This window comes from Pelodiscus sinensis, chromosome 16, assembly GCF_052426305.1.
Source record: "Pelodiscus sinensis isolate ZL-2025 chromosome 16, ASM5242630v1, whole genome shotgun sequence".
Classification (NCBI taxonomy): domain Eukaryota; kingdom Metazoa; phylum Chordata; order Testudines; family Trionychidae; genus Pelodiscus; species Pelodiscus sinensis.
This window is the reverse complement of record NC_143067.1, coordinates 25,610,788-25,625,943: the sequence shown is the minus strand read 5'-3', so window position 1 is coordinate 25,625,943 and position 15,156 is coordinate 25,610,788. Positions and strand designations below refer to the sequence as shown.

The window sequence follows — 15,156 nt, the reverse complement described above, 5'->3', positions numbered from 1 at the left end:
TGGCCAATGGGCCATATTGTCTCTAGCGAGGGGCCTAAGCTCGAGGGGCCTTCCCGGGGATGGTTTTCCCTCTACACCCCACCCCCCATGCCCTCATCCCCCAACCTCCAACTCCCTGCCCTTATTCCTGAACCACCCAAACTATCCTGCCCTGAGCTCCCCCACACTCCACCCCACACTTATATTTCTTACAGGCACTGTCATAACACACACTCCCACCCCCCTTCCCTGAGCACCCTCCTCCCCGCCCTGCCCTCAAGAGGTGCGATATGACAGTACTTGTAAGAAACAGAAGTTACTTTCACCCCTACAAAATACTAGGCACAATTACAACTATGAAAACTTATTTAATCACTCTTCAATACACTGAGAAGAAGAAGTAAAATAACTAACATTAGCTAAGCAGTAGTGCTCAAGACGTGAGCAGTGAGGACAGGGAGACCCAAAGTTGTATCTTGCATACTTCCCCTCCCACTCCGAACAGCTAGTTGCACCTGTTATTTATCTTTGGTGCAGATATCATTCATCATCTACCAAGGAGTTCTTTCCTCTCTGACCTCAGTATAGATGCCACAGTGCTACTGGAACATTTCTTACCAGATGCATTTTACAGGCAACTTTTGAACTGGAGGTCTGGTGCCCACCTGAAAGGCAGACCCTGCTTGTTTCTTCTCTCCTCCTCCATCATGCTGCCACAAACTGCTGCTTTCTGCTCTCTTCAGTCTTTTCACTCTCCAGTCCCTTCTCTGAACCAGCACAGCTTTTGGTGTACAATGAAAATTCAGGACACAGGAACAGGGTATGTCTGACTTTATTTTTTGGATTCTCCAGGAAGAACAGAGGACTTCAGGTTCACAACAGCTCAGAACAAATGCAACATGTAAAGCAGTGGTGGGCAACCTGCCAGCCACGGGCCACATGCAGCCCGTAAGGGTTCTGTGTGTGGCCCGCCAGACATTTTGGTTTCTGTTGCTCATGTCCAGGGTTGCCAGATTCTGCGGGTTTCTGTCCTTGTTGGTTTTTTTCCTACCATTATGATTAAAGTGACACGCACATAAAGCAAGGGCACGTGAAGTGAGGCGCGTGCTGATTGCACACAACATTGCCCGTGAGAGCCGTGCGCTCCACCTGCACCCAGTCACAGCGCTGCTACGGTTCAATTGGCACACCCCACAAACTCTAGGTACACAAGCACAGTTAGCAAAACTGCCCCCTCCTGGGAGACTGTCTTGGTTACGATGATCTTGCAGCTCACTGAGATGGAGGGCTGCTCATTAGCCTAGGTTGCCCAGCACCGGTGTAAAGACTCCCTATGCAAGCTGGCAATGTGCATTCACTATGATTACATGCAGCTTCATTCTGCATGCCTACAAGGCGCTTGTGCTTCTGTGGAGTGAGCAGTGTACAATGGCGCTCTCAACATCACCCATGGCATTAGCTACTGGAAAAGACTCTGGGGCGGCACCAGAATAAACAGTGCCTGGATGCCCACAATTTGGCCTTTTAAAGCCCTATTTCCAAGAGCCATGGGTCAGTGCAGTCACACAAGTAGCTAAATAGTCCACAATCTAGTTTGAATTTGGTGGGAGCTAGTTTTGTTTGGGATGGAGCTCTTGGTGTTTTCCTGCCTTCATCAGGATTTAGTCCTGTCCTGGGTAAACTAACACTTGCTAATGAACTTGGTCTGGTTTCCCTCTGAAGCAGCTGGGTCACATGTCATGAGGACACTCTGACCTCTTCCTGCGATGGAGGACCAGTGGGGAGCTATCAATCCATGGCTAGCACTTCGGGCACTGTACAGGAACTACTTTGGAAAAGGTTCTGTCACAAACTACTCACAGCTAGAGTCAAGAGTGAATCAGCCTATTTGTATGTTGAATTAGAGAGAGGTTGGAGATTAACAACAATCAGGAAGCAGAGTGACTGATCTGGGAGGAGAGATGAAAGGAGCTAAAGAGGCAGAGCTTAGAAAAGAGACATCTTCCTCTAGACGTGATAATCAGCGGCATGGATTTGAAAGGTGTGGCCAGGGTAAGGGGATGATACTTTTAAAAGAGATGTGTAGATATTAGTACAAACATTCTGAGCTTGGCTGTGGAAAGGTCTCCCAAAGGAGATGGTGAAACTTGACAAACTACTTGCAAATGTAATATAGGGAACAAACCTGTAGGCCCTTGGCAGATGGACTGAATGGTGTCTAAGAGATTTCTTCAATCGCCTATGACTCTGTGAGGAAGCAATCAGTAGTGAACAGGTCACAGACAACTTTGGGGTTGTGTTTGTGAGGTACCAGTGAGACTGCAGCCATTTTAGTTACTGTCAAATACTCCCACACAAGAGAGTATTAGTAAGAAGACTAACTGAAAGTATCCTGTGTTGCTCTTCTGCCTGAAGAGAAATCTGTTGGGTACCATTTCTAAGGGAGACGCCATGGCTGATCAGTCATTGTAATGACTCCTAGGCTAAAAGGACAGTCCTCAAATATTAACAACCAGGACTAGAGTTCACTCTCCAGCACACAAGTTCATGGGAAAGTGAGTTAAGGGATAAGGAATGAGATTTGTAGTCCAATTCAGTAAAACAGGTCCTATGGCTGAATCTGGGGGCTGGCCTACACTACAGTGGGAGACTGATCTAAGTTACCCAACCTCAGCTACCTCAATACCATAACTCAAGTTGACATACTTAGATGTATTTACTGCAGTGTCTTCACTGCACTATGTCGACAGTAGACACTCTCCCATCGACTTCCCTTATGCTTCTCCTTAGGATGGAGTCAGGGGAGCTGACAGCCATCCTGGGCCCCTGGGCAAGGTGTGTGTGGGTATGGGCGGGCTGGCTTCCTGCCCCTGGAAGGGGCGTGGCTAAAGGCCGAAGGGGTGGGTCTGAGGGCCGTTGACCTTCAGCATTGCCCAGACTGTGCCCCCTCTTCCTTTCCCTCCCCAGCACTGCCTGGAGTGTGCTGCACGGTGCCCCCACCTCCTCAGGCAGCCCTAAGAGCTGCCTGGAGCATGCCATGTGGCACTCTAGCAGAGATTTAAAGGGCTTGAGGCTCTGGGTACCGCTGCTGCCACAGCAACAGTAGCAGTGGCTGGAGTCCCAGGCCCTTCTGAACCCCTGGGCCCTGAGCACCCTTTGCCCATTCTCCAACCCTGTCAGCAGGCCTGTGCGGAGTACTGGAGTCAATGGGAGAGTGATTGGCAGTAAATTTATCACTTCTATACAAGACACGATAACTTGACCCCCTCCGGATAAATCACAACCCTGTCAGTATGGCCCATAGTGAATACATTCCCTGTGAAGTCATGCCCTGAGTGTGAGCTGTTGATGATAAAAGAATGGCTACCCCATCTGCCTACAGAATCACTTCACAGCCTGCATCTAACTGGCTGCACTATTCTGTATGGTAGCGTGGGGCTCGTGGGAGACACTGAGCCAGATAATCGCATGGGCTACGTCTAGACTGGCATGATTTTCCGCAAATTCTTTTAATGGAAAAGTTTTCCGTTAAAAGCATTTGCGGAAAAGAACGTCTAGATTGGCACGGATGCTTTTCCGCAAAAGCACTTTTTGCGGAAAAGCGTCTGTGCCAATCTAGACGCGCTTTTGCGCAAAAAAGCCCCCATCGCCATTTTACCCATCGGGGCTTTTTTGCACAAAACAGTACTGTGCTGTCTACACTGGCCCTCTTGCACAAATCATTTGACCAAGAGGGCTTTTGCCCGAACGGGAGCAGCATAGTATTTCCGCAAGAAGCACTGATTTCTTACAGTAGAAAGTTGGTGTTCTTGTGGAAATTCAAGCGGCCAGTGTAGACAGCTGGCAAGTTTTTCTGCAAAAGCAGCTGATTTTGTGGAAAAACTTGCCAGTCTAGACACAGCCATGGTGTAAATTGGTGTAGCACCTCTTCTGTGGGACTATGACAGCTCCAGCAGCTGAGAACTTGGCCAACAGGCACATGCAAGGCAACTGTATATAAAACAAATGTGATTCTTCTGTAGATGGCTGTGCTGGGAAACAATATTAAGCATCTAAAGTACCCGTGAGAGTCTTATTCGCACATGCACACACACTCTGGCTATGTCTAGACTGGCCCCTTCTCCAGAATAGTCATGCAAAGCAGGCAAGTCAGAATAGGGAAATCCGCGGGGGATTTAAATATCCCCCGTGGGATTTAAATAAACATGGCCGCCGCTTTTTTTCCGGCTTGGGGAAAAGCCGGAAAAAAGCGTCTAGACTGGCGCGATCCTCCGGAATAAAGCCCTTTTCTGGAGGATCTCTTATTCCTACTTTCAGGTAGGAATAAGAGATCCTCTGGAAAAGGGCTTTATTCCAGAGGATCGCACCAGTCTAGACGCTTTTTTCCGGCTTTTCCCCAAGCCGGAAAAAAAGCGGCGGCCATGTTTATTTAAATCCCGCGGGGGATATTTAAATCCCCCGCGGATTTCCCTATTCTGACTTGCCTGCTTTGCATGACGATTCCGGAGAAGGGGCCAGTCTAGACGTAGCCTCTGTGTCTTTCACATCCTGCGCAGCAGGTAAAGAATATCAGACTGCAGCCTCTTTTGTTTCTAAACATCAGGCAACCCCAGTGAAATGGCTTGCTTTTATTTTACTAGAGCTCAAGGCCTGCTTATGGCATTACATGAGTTATCGGTGGCTTCCACATACAGACACAGGTTAGGAAGCTGCTCTACAATGCTCTGCAGTCTGGTTTTTGTGTCGCCTCAAGCAGCAAATAAATAAATAAATAAACCCAAATGTACATTCGTGAGGTTATTCAGGTGGGAGTCCAGCTTGTCCGCTCAGTTCCTGTCAAGATAGAGCTGCGTGCAAATCTCAGAATTTCCATTACTGGTGCTGGTGCTTCGAGATCAGGAGGCTGTTAAGCAGAATCCTGTGTTCGCTCAACTGGGCTGGGTGCTTTGCCTACAAAATACTCCTTTTGCCATCAGAAATTACAAGACCATCGCAGCTTTCCTGCTGTTTGAAAGCGTATTTCCAATGGTTCGCTGCAGGGGCCTCGAGCTCTCTACCTTTCCCTTTGCAATATGGGTAAAGAGATGAAGGGTCCTGTGACGTAGTGGGGGGTACCTTGCTGGTTGCTATGATGGGCAGTGGGTTGTGAGTGACCTCCACTGGCTGCTGTCTTCAGCACAGCCCAGCAGGACAGGGAATGAGTCATTATGCAAGGGGGCTTCGAACCTGTCCAACGAGTTATCTCCGAGGGAGTGGAACAATGGGAAGAAGGGGAGTGGAGCCCTGGCTGGGGGCAGGGCTGGAAGTGAGCGAGTTAGGTTTCTGGCTGGTTTCATGGAGGAAGCAGCCTAGGTAACAGGCTGGGATTTAGGGGCCCAGGCTCCCCCATCTCAAGGGGGGCTGAGGCATCCTAGGCCTGCCCTGTAACCAGATTACATCTGTGCTGTGCTGTATCCTGGAGAAGCAATAAACTCCCTCTATTCTACTGGCTGGTGGAGTCTGTCCATGCCATTACAGGGGTGCAGGAGACGGGAAAACCCCAATGCGCCATCACAGGTCCCCTGAGCTTTTGAGATGCTGAGCTCCTGGAAGTGCTGGTCAGCCAGCTCCCCTGGGTACCAGTGGGGGTTGAGCATCTTGTGGACAGTGCTAGGCATCCGGTCAACCTCACAGAACCAAGCCCTTATTAACCAAACCAGGGTTTTTCATTTTGAACCCATTAGAATGTTTTAAAAACCCAGGAAGCTGCGTTTTTTTAACAAGGCTTGACCTGCTTGTACACTGATTTCAATACTCAAACAAGGAATTTGAGCCTGGCAGGGCTTTGGGGCTCAGGTCTAAAAACTAGGCTCCAAGGGTGTGGCGGATGATGTTTGACCATCAGGGTTAAAAAGTGAAAAGTGAAGCTGATCTCCCTGCCCCCACCCAGCATGGTGCAAAAACATTCACACCTTACAATCATTGGAGTCAGTGCCTTGGGGTCTGTGGGAATGTCGTCTGAGTTAGGGTATTTGAGTTAGGGTAACGTCGTCTGAGTTAGGGTATTTGTCTACACAAAGGAAGAGACAGAGAAGACGCCCTGGGTAGAAACTAACACAGAGTGAATCAGAGCAAACTTCAATGCCTCTTGTCTGTCTAGTCTTTGAAGGGTTCCTGTTTCATTGCCAGTTTCATCCACTGCCAGGGCCATGTTCCTGGCAAACTCTTGGCCTAACCAGGAGGCAGTGAGCTTGGCTTCTTTTCCATGAATTGGCCACTGGAGAGGACAGTCCAGCCCTAGAGCTTTCTTGCCTTTCGAAGTGATGCTCTCCAGGCTGGTGAGACAGGGAAACCCTGAAATGTTTTCCTCCTGCTTGGAGATTGAGCTCATTCCAAGCTGAGATACCCCTGTGTAGTTGGGCCATGCTTCCGCTGTCTCAGAGTGGATCCAATTTGACTTGGCTGCTTCCTGGAATGTGGCTCTTTCAGTGCAGGTCAGATTCCCTTCTTATATCCCCCCAGATGTTTGACGCGCTGATGGCTCCTCGCCTGGTTCGCTGCCACGCCATCATCAGCTTCTCCTTCGGGTGACTTGCTGCAGGCGATAGGCTGGGACGAAGGCAGTTGCCAAAGCAGTAGATTCCCACAGATTCACCAGTCTCAGAGAAGCATGGCCATGCTCCTGCTTTCCCTTTCCAGAGCCCTTGTGAGCTCAGCATGGTAAAGACAACATTTCAGTCCATTCAACTTTCAACCATTCCAGGACACCCGGGGATCTCTGTGGAGCAGAGAGAAAAATGATCAGTTTTTTGCACAACAGCTTTATAGGCTAGAAAATACTAAAGACTCAATGCTGAGTCCCAGGATTACATTTCCCACACTGCAATTTATCAGCTAGTGGCGTGGGCTGTATGTATCTAGCAACCACAGACAATCCTGCTCCTGTTAGTGTCAGCGAGGAATGACTCCTTGGCTCCTTATGGCTTATAAGTGCATTTAACCAGCTAATGGAGCCCTTGCCCAGCAGGTCTACTCCCTGCATATGTGCGGCACACGTTACCACAGCTGAGACTAGAACTGGGAGACTCAGTGTGCACAGCTTGACATCCATGAATGGATAGACACTCATGAGGCACCGTATCCCAGGGGAATCCCTCTCTGGTGTTTCGGGTATTTACAGCGTCCATTTCCCTCCACTCTCCTCCATCCCATCATATGCAAAACCAACATCTGGCCACATTCTCTTCATGCAGCTTTAAACACTGTCACAAACAGTAGAAAGCTCAGAAAGCTTTTACTAATAGCACTTCCTGAGCTGCTTCCTAGAGAGGCTGGCTCACTGCACAAGAAGCATACAAACTCAACAAGAGCTGCTTGGGTCCTTTAGGGAGAGAAACTAGTTCCTGACATAGTTAAGGCGCCTCTCCCTCTTTCAATTCTCTGAACATAACTAGGCTCATTCACAGCTTCAAACAGCAGGCCTTGCTCTAGCTCCAGCTCCAGGAGCTTTACAGATGGCAAAATTGGTGAAGAACCATTCTAGGGGCATGAGCCCCTACCCCCATCACTTTCAGACACACCCAGGGGACACCATTGGCTATGAAGCACCAATGAAGCTGTACCCCTCTGTTCTCCTCAGTGGATGGTAGCTCTGCTAAGCCCCTTTTATCTGGAGATTGCTGAAGATGCTTCTCCTTCTGCAGGTAGGTGGAGCTCTGCTGTCACTGTCCCTACAAAAACAATTAGTAGTCCTGTGGCCCCCTAGACTGTATCTAGACTACATCTCTCTGTCAACAGAGAGATGTAGACTAGACATGTCGAAATTGCTAATGAAGCGGGGATTTAAATATCCCATGCTTCATTAGCATAAACATGGCCACCGCTTTTTTTCGAAATGGAGCTTTTTCTAAAAAAATGGCAGTCTAGATGTGGATCTTTCGAAAAAGGGTTTATTTTTCGAAAGATCCGTGTTTAGACTGCTTTTTTTTTTTAAAAAAAACCCTCCTTTTCAAAAAAAAGCGGCAGCCATGCTTGTGCTAATGAAGCATGGGATATTTAAATCCCCGCTTCATTAGCAATGTTGAAGTGCCTAATCTACATCTCTCTGTCGAAAGATAGGTATAGTCTAGATACACCTAGGCTTCGTCTAGGCTGGCATGATTTTCTGGAAATGCTTTTAACGGAAAAGTTTTCCGTTAAAAGCATTTTCGGAACAGAGCGTCTAGATTGGCACGGACGCTTTTCCACAAAAGCACTTTTTGTGGAAAAGCGTCCGTGCCAATCTAGATGCGCTTTTCCACAAAAAAGCCCTGATCGCTATTTTCGCGATTGGGGCTTTTTTGCGGAAAACAAATCGCAGCTGTCTACACTGGCCCTTTTGCGCAAAAGTTTTGCGCAAAAGGACTTTTGCCCGAACGGGAGCAGCATAGTATTTCCACAAGAACACTGACAATCTTACATGAGATCGTCCATGCTTTTGCGGAAATTCATGAGGCCAGTGTAGACAGCTGGCAAGTGTTTCTGCAAATGTAGCTGATTTTGCGGAAAAAATTGCCAGTTTAGACACAGCCCTACAGACTAACAAAAAGACATAGTATCATGAGCTTTTGTGAGTAAAATCAACTTCATCAGATGAGCTGGAGTGGAAATAACAGAGCCAAAAATAGTTGTTGTTTTTAAAATGGCAGACTAACATAGCTATCCCGCTGCGACTGTCCCTACAGGCATTTCCACACAACCACCTTGTGATTTCCATTCACTCTTTGCAATCTCACAAACTGCTGAGTTGAGGAAGCACAAGCAGTTCTGGCCATTTTAATGGCTAAACAATACTTCCCCTCCCCGACAACAAGCCCTCCTCTTAAAAATGGCTAACTGTCACTTCCCTAATCTAGATTAGACACAAGTATTTTAGCTTTTAGGAAACTCAGCTATCATAATGGCGGCTTCGGGCATTCAGATGAACTAGGGAAGAGCACAGGATGTTGGAGAGGTTTTTGCTTTTTTTGGTTAAATTTGTGATCATATACCCTAGTGACACTAATGACAGAAGAAAAGAAGAGCTCTCAATTTTGAGAGAGAGAGAGAGAGAGAGAGAGAAAGGAAAAAAATATGAATGAATATATTCTGGGTCTGATTTTGTTTTTTATTTTTCAGTGCTATTTTAGTGAATGAGGATGATGATCATTTTGGGCTACTTTTATGGATCTTGGAGGGATAAGGAAGGACTTTTCAGTTCTATGAAAACACAACGAAGACTCAAATAAAGCTAAATTTCTGTCTGGTGTGAATGGAAGTCAAACTTCCATAATCATAGAATCATAGAGCTGGAAGAGACCTCAGGAGGTCATCAAGTCCAGCCCCCTGCCCAACTAAATTAACCAATCCCAAATAAATCAAACCAGCCAGGGCTTTGTCAAGCTGAGACGTAAAAACCTCTAGGGATGGAGATTCCACCACCTCCCTAGGAAACTCCTAGTGAAATAGTTTCCCTAATGTCCAACCTAGACCTCCCCCACTGTAACTTGAGACCACTGCTCCTTGTTCTGCCATCCATCACTCTGAGAACAGCCTTTCTCCATCCTCTTTCAAACCTCCCTTCAGGAAGTTGAAGGCTTCTATCAAATCCCCCCTCACTCTTCTCTTCTGCAGACTAAATAAACCCAAATCCCTCTGTCTCTCCTTAAAGGTCATGTGCTCCAGCCCCCTAATCATTTTGGTCACCCTCTGTTGGACCCTCTCCAATGTGTCCACATCCTTTCTGCAGTGGGGGGCCCAGAACTGGTTGCAATACTCCAGATGTGGCCTCACCAGAGCTGAATAAAGGGGAATAATCACTTCTCTAGATCTGCCGGCAATGCTCCTCCTAATGCAACCTAATATGCCATTAGCCTTCTTGGCTACAAGGGCACACTATTGACTCATATCCAGCTTCTCATCCACTGTAATCCCCAGGTCCTTTTCTGCAGAACTGCTACTTAGCCAGTCAGTCCCCAGCCTGTAACAATGCTTGACATGATTTAAATAACGTTGGCTGCCAGTTCTGTTTGTTTTCAAAGCCACCTCTGCTGTGTTAAATACAGACCCTTCTCCACACTTCCTTCCTTCCAACTTACAGTATCTCTGGCCTTGTGATGTGAATCACTGATAGTTTCTGCGGGGCTTGAAGATTATTTTGTGCCCTGCCCGGCAAAGATGGGCACTGAAGTGAGTGCCACATTTTTCTGGATAACATTGCTCAGCGTGGATACAGAGAAATGGGGCTTCCCTGGGAAATCATAGCAGCATTAGAACTGCACTGCTGAAACATGGAATGAACCCAACAGCTGGAAAAAAGGTTTGCAATAAAGTGATCCCAGACACTCACTAGGGGCCTGATCCAAAGACTACCAAAGGCAATGAATAGTCTCCCGTAGACTTCAGTGGTGTTTAGATCAGGCCCCAATGTGAGTAATACAGTAGAAGAATTGGCATAAACTTTCTGCTTTGGTTTTCACATAGAGATTGATTCCTGAGCTCAGGGGAAGGCTATTGAGAGTTCTGGCTTGACTAAGTACTCTTCCTTCTTTTATTGTGATCAGGACTCACAGGCCTAGGGCCTTGTCTACACTATGTGATAAGGTTAAATTTATTAAGGTTGATTTTTTAGCACCCGATTCTGTAAAGTCAAAGGTACATGTCCCCACTGCATGCAAGAGTTTTATGTAGTTCAACGTAGCACATCCCTATTGGGGTAGCTACTATCGACTTCGATAGTGATGCACTAGGGGTAGCTAATCTACAGTTACTGCTGTTCCTTTGTATTCTGGGTCGGGCTCCCAGTGCCCAATGGGACCAAAACTGTGCAGCCGGTGGTTCTGGCTTCATGTAATCAGCACCCCATAATGCAGGGGTTTTCAGACTCTGGCTTGCAGATTGTAAGGGCAAGCCATGAGACACTTTATTTACCTGCACCTCCACAGGTATGGGCAATCGCAGCTGCCATTGGCTGCGGATCACCAGTCTGGCCAATGGGAGCTGTGGGAAGCAGTGCATAGTGGGACACCTCTTCCCACAGCTCCCATTGGTCAGGAATGGTGATTCACAGTCACCAGGTGCTGTGATTGACCATGCCTCTGGAGGCTCAGGTAAACAAAGCATCTTGCAGCCAGCTTCTGGCTTATCCTTACAAGTCATGACTCAGAGTCTGAAAACTCCTGCCATAATGCACTCACCTCCTCCCGCCCTTGCTGCTTGAAAGCAACAGCAATCAATCTTTTTGCACTCCCCCCCTCCTCCAGGTATCCTTGCAGATGCCATAGAATGGCAAACATACACCTGGTTCACCAGCAAAGTTCTGTGGCAATCATAGTAAATATCTCAAGCCATATGCTATAGTATGTCCAGAGCCTATCCAGGGCCCACCAGAGTGAACAGGCCATGAACAGATACTTGTGTGAAGCACTTGAATTGTGCATTTGGCAGATGCTGGCAACATTTGATCCTCTTGAGACAGTGGAATGCCAGTTCTGGTGCCGTGAGACAAGCACAGACTGAAGGGACAGCATAGTTATGAGATTATAGGGTGATCAGCAGTGTCTGTAAAACTTATGCATGCATAAGGCCAATTTTATGGAACTTTAGGAATTGCCTCCCTTGCTGAAGTGCAGCAATAGCAGAAGGAGACCTGCTCCGACAATTGAGAAGCAAGGGACAATAGCCCTGTGGAAGTTTGCATTCCCAGACAGCTACTGGTCAGCCGGGAATCAGTTTGGAGTGGGAAAATCTACAGTGGGGGCTGTTGTGATCCAAGTAGCCAAGGCAATCAATACCCTTCTGCTATGAAGGGTAGTGACTCTGGGAAATGTGCAGGACATAGTAGAGGGTTTTGCCGCAATGGGATTTCCTAACTGTGATGGGGCCAGTGGCGGCCCATCAATACAGGCGACCTAGGCGTTTGCCTAGGGTGCCAAGATAAATGGCTGTTGAGGGCTTTGGAGGCGGGGTCGCCGATTGCGTGCCAATTGCGCATGTCTCCTAGGACGCTAGTTGCCGGCAGCTCTTCTAGGGCTGCTCCTGGATGGGGCAATGGGACACACATCCCTATCTTGGTACCTGACCGCCTTGCCAATGAATACATAAACCATAGGGGGTGCCTCCTGATGGTGTTGCAGGTTCTGGTGAATCACAAAGGCTGTTTCACTAACAGAAATGGTGCATGACATGCACATCTTTAGGAACACTGATCTCTCCAAAAATCTGCAAGATGGAACTTTCTTCCCAGACTGGAATATTAACATTAGAGGCATTGAAATGCCAATAGTGATCCTTGGAGACTTAGCCTACCCCTTGCTCCTGTGGCTCATGAAGCCATATACAGGCGGCCTGGACCGAAGTAAAGAACAGTTCAACTACAGGTTGAGCAAGTGCAGAATGGTAGTAGAATGTGCTTTGGGATGTTTAAAGGGAAGGTTTTGCAGTTTATGGACTAGGTTAGACCTCAGTGAAAGCAACATTCCATTGTTGTGGCAGTCTGCTGTGTGCTCCATAATACCTGTGAAATCCAGGGGGAAAGTTTAATGCCATGGTGGGTGGGACTGAGACAGAGCACCTAGCCACTAATTATGAGCAGTCAGACACCAGGGCAAGAAGGAGAGCACATTGAGGGGCCCTGAAAATCAGAGAGGCTTTGAAAAACAGCTTTGTGAATGGCCAGACAGTGATATGACAGTCATACATGTTGCGCATAACAAAGTGTCCCCTTCATTAAGTGTACTTGCCTATGAACTCTCTAGTCCCCCCTCCACCATGCAACACAAGCCAAAAAGATATTGTTGTTGAGAAATCATGTGTTTTTTTATTTAGGGGATGCAAAGAAGCAGGGACAGAAATGGAGTTCAGAGTGGCAGCTTTGGGGTGGGGGATGATAGAAGAAGGGAAAGTGGGGTATTACAATCCCCCTGTTCAGCAATCACACAGGTGAGAGAAGGAGTCTTTTGTTCTGGGACACATCCCTGGGGATTGACTGTGAGGCAGCCTTTAACTTCCTCCCCCACTTTATAGGGTGCCTGAGAGAGGATGCTCTGGAACTTGGTGAAGTGGGAATGTGATTCAGCCTGGCCCATAGGGGGTCTGTGTGCATCTGACTCTCCTGTGAGTCTATCAGGTGCGTCATCAGCTCCACCATGATCTTCAAGACATTCTCCTGTGTCCCCACTTTGTGTTCCCTGCATGCTTTCCTCTCCTTGTGCTTGACTTGCATCTTCTGCGGCAGCTTCTCCACTGATTTAATTGTGCCCTGACCAAGTGACGGATTGCATTTGTTCATTGACCATATCATCCCAATGATGTTTTCACCTTTATACCAAACAACTGAAGGGGCTGAGGGAGCGGGCAGTAGTCTCACTGTTGCATCCACTGTAATGAAAAAAAGGGAAGGGCAGATTTTATAGGAGATGCATTGTGGAACGGAGAACCTAATATCTTAGAATAAAAAAAGTCTGTCCACAAGAATAGGCTCCTATTATGTACAAGGACAAAGTTATGCTTTTAAGCAACCGCTATGCAGCTGGACTCAGTTTGGTGGCTGGCAGGGTAAGGAAGAGATCAGGGCTTGCTCTTTTGCTTCTGCTTTGAAAGCATGTGCGAAAAAGTGCTTGCAAATAGCCACTTTATCCAGGTTGCTATGCATGATATCCGTCTTCTCCGAATCACGCAGAATGATCAGGAGCAGATGCTGATTGAATGTGGCCAGAAACCTGGATCCTGTGCTGCAATGCTTTGTACTGCAATGATGCCAGATCACTTACTGCTGGCCTGGCATGGGAAGATGTCCCACCGTGGAGGATGGAATAAGGCAGCCTCCCCAGAAACCTTGTGAGAAGGATCAAAGAGTTCTTCTATGACACCTTTATGGAGATGTGCAGGGAGGAGTCCCACTCTGTCTCCAGACACATTAACAAATTGTTCTAGGGAGCCCCTGCAGTGTAAGTAGAGTGGCTGTTACAGATCACATCCAATTACCTTAACCTACTTGTAACATGATTGAAAATGTGAACTCACCAGAAGTTCCCTCCCCAGGGTCAGTGCCTGGCTGTGAGTCATCCTGGGAGGAGGGGATTAGCTCCAAAGTTATAAAAAGGTCCTGGCGGTCAGTGAGATCCAATGCTCCACTTGCCTGCTGACCATTCTCCTCCTCCTCTTCTTCCTCATCCACAGTGTCCTCCCTGCTGGTGCCCAAGGATGTCTCCTGAAGATTCTCTTGGGAGGAATCCATGGATTAGGTTGGGGCACTGGTCAGGTCCCTGCCCCCAGAATCCCATGCAGCTGCTCATAGAAGTGGCATGTGTGCAGCAATGAGCCAGACCATGCATTTGCCTTCTTCGTCTTCCAGTACACCTGCCTGAGCTCCTTCATTTTCACGTGGCATTGCTGGGTGTCCTTGGCATATCCTTTCTCCACCATGCCCTATGCGACCTTGGCATAGATATCAACATTTCTTTTGCTGATTTGTAGTTCTGCTTGAACAGAGTCCTCTGCCCACAGAGCAATGAGCTCCCATATCTCTTGCATGCTTCATGCTGGAGTTCGTTTGGTCAGGCATGCTGCCTGCTCTGAGGTCTCCTTGCCACACTGGCCAAACAGGAAATGAAATTCAAATTTTCCTGGACCCTTTCCTGTGTACCTGGAGAGCATCAGAGTTGAAAGTGCTGGCCAGAGCGGTCACAGTGAGGCTCTGTGGGACACCTCTTGGAGGCCAAGACTGTTGATTTTCACAAAGCTGCATGTGCACTTTCCTAAAGCTGACCATGCAAGGTTGAATTTACCGTTACTCCTCATGAAAAGCAGGAGGCCCTTAAAGTTGACAAAATGGCCCTTAAGGTCAGCAAAACAGGCTTGGGGTGTGTACTTATTGTTTAGAAACTCCCACTAATGTAGCTAAATTTGACCTAAACTTCTAATGTAGACCAGACCCTAGGATACATCTACATTGCATAGCTATTTTGAGATACCTCTGGAATCCAAAAACAGCTACCCCACGTCTTAACAAGCTGCCCGTTACTTTGAAATATTTCTCAAAATAACGGGCATGCTATTTCGGCATCCCTGGAACCCTCGTTCCACAAGGGTTAAGGGATTTCTTGAAATAGGGCTAGAAATGTAGCCGTGTTAGTTAGTTAGTTAGTTAATTGTATCCTTTGGTATATATGGTTGTGATAA

The 15,156-nt window shown here is 47.5% G+C and overlaps 1 protein-coding gene across 1 annotated transcript in view; it reads right to left on the bottom strand.

Moving 5' to 3' along the window:
- Nucleotides 1-795: 795 nt before the first annotated feature.
- ADRB2 (adrenoceptor beta 2) overlaps nucleotides 796-15,156 on the bottom strand; it is an 80,289-nt gene continuing 65,928 nt past the window's right edge. The window contains exons 2-3 of the transcript XR_016346962.1: nucleotides 4,505-6,736; nucleotides 796-4,089 (exon numbers count right to left, since the gene is read on the bottom strand). The gene's annotated coding sequence lies outside the window, so the exon portion shown is untranslated. The remainder of the gene's footprint in view (nucleotides 4,090-4,504; nucleotides 6,737-15,156) is intronic.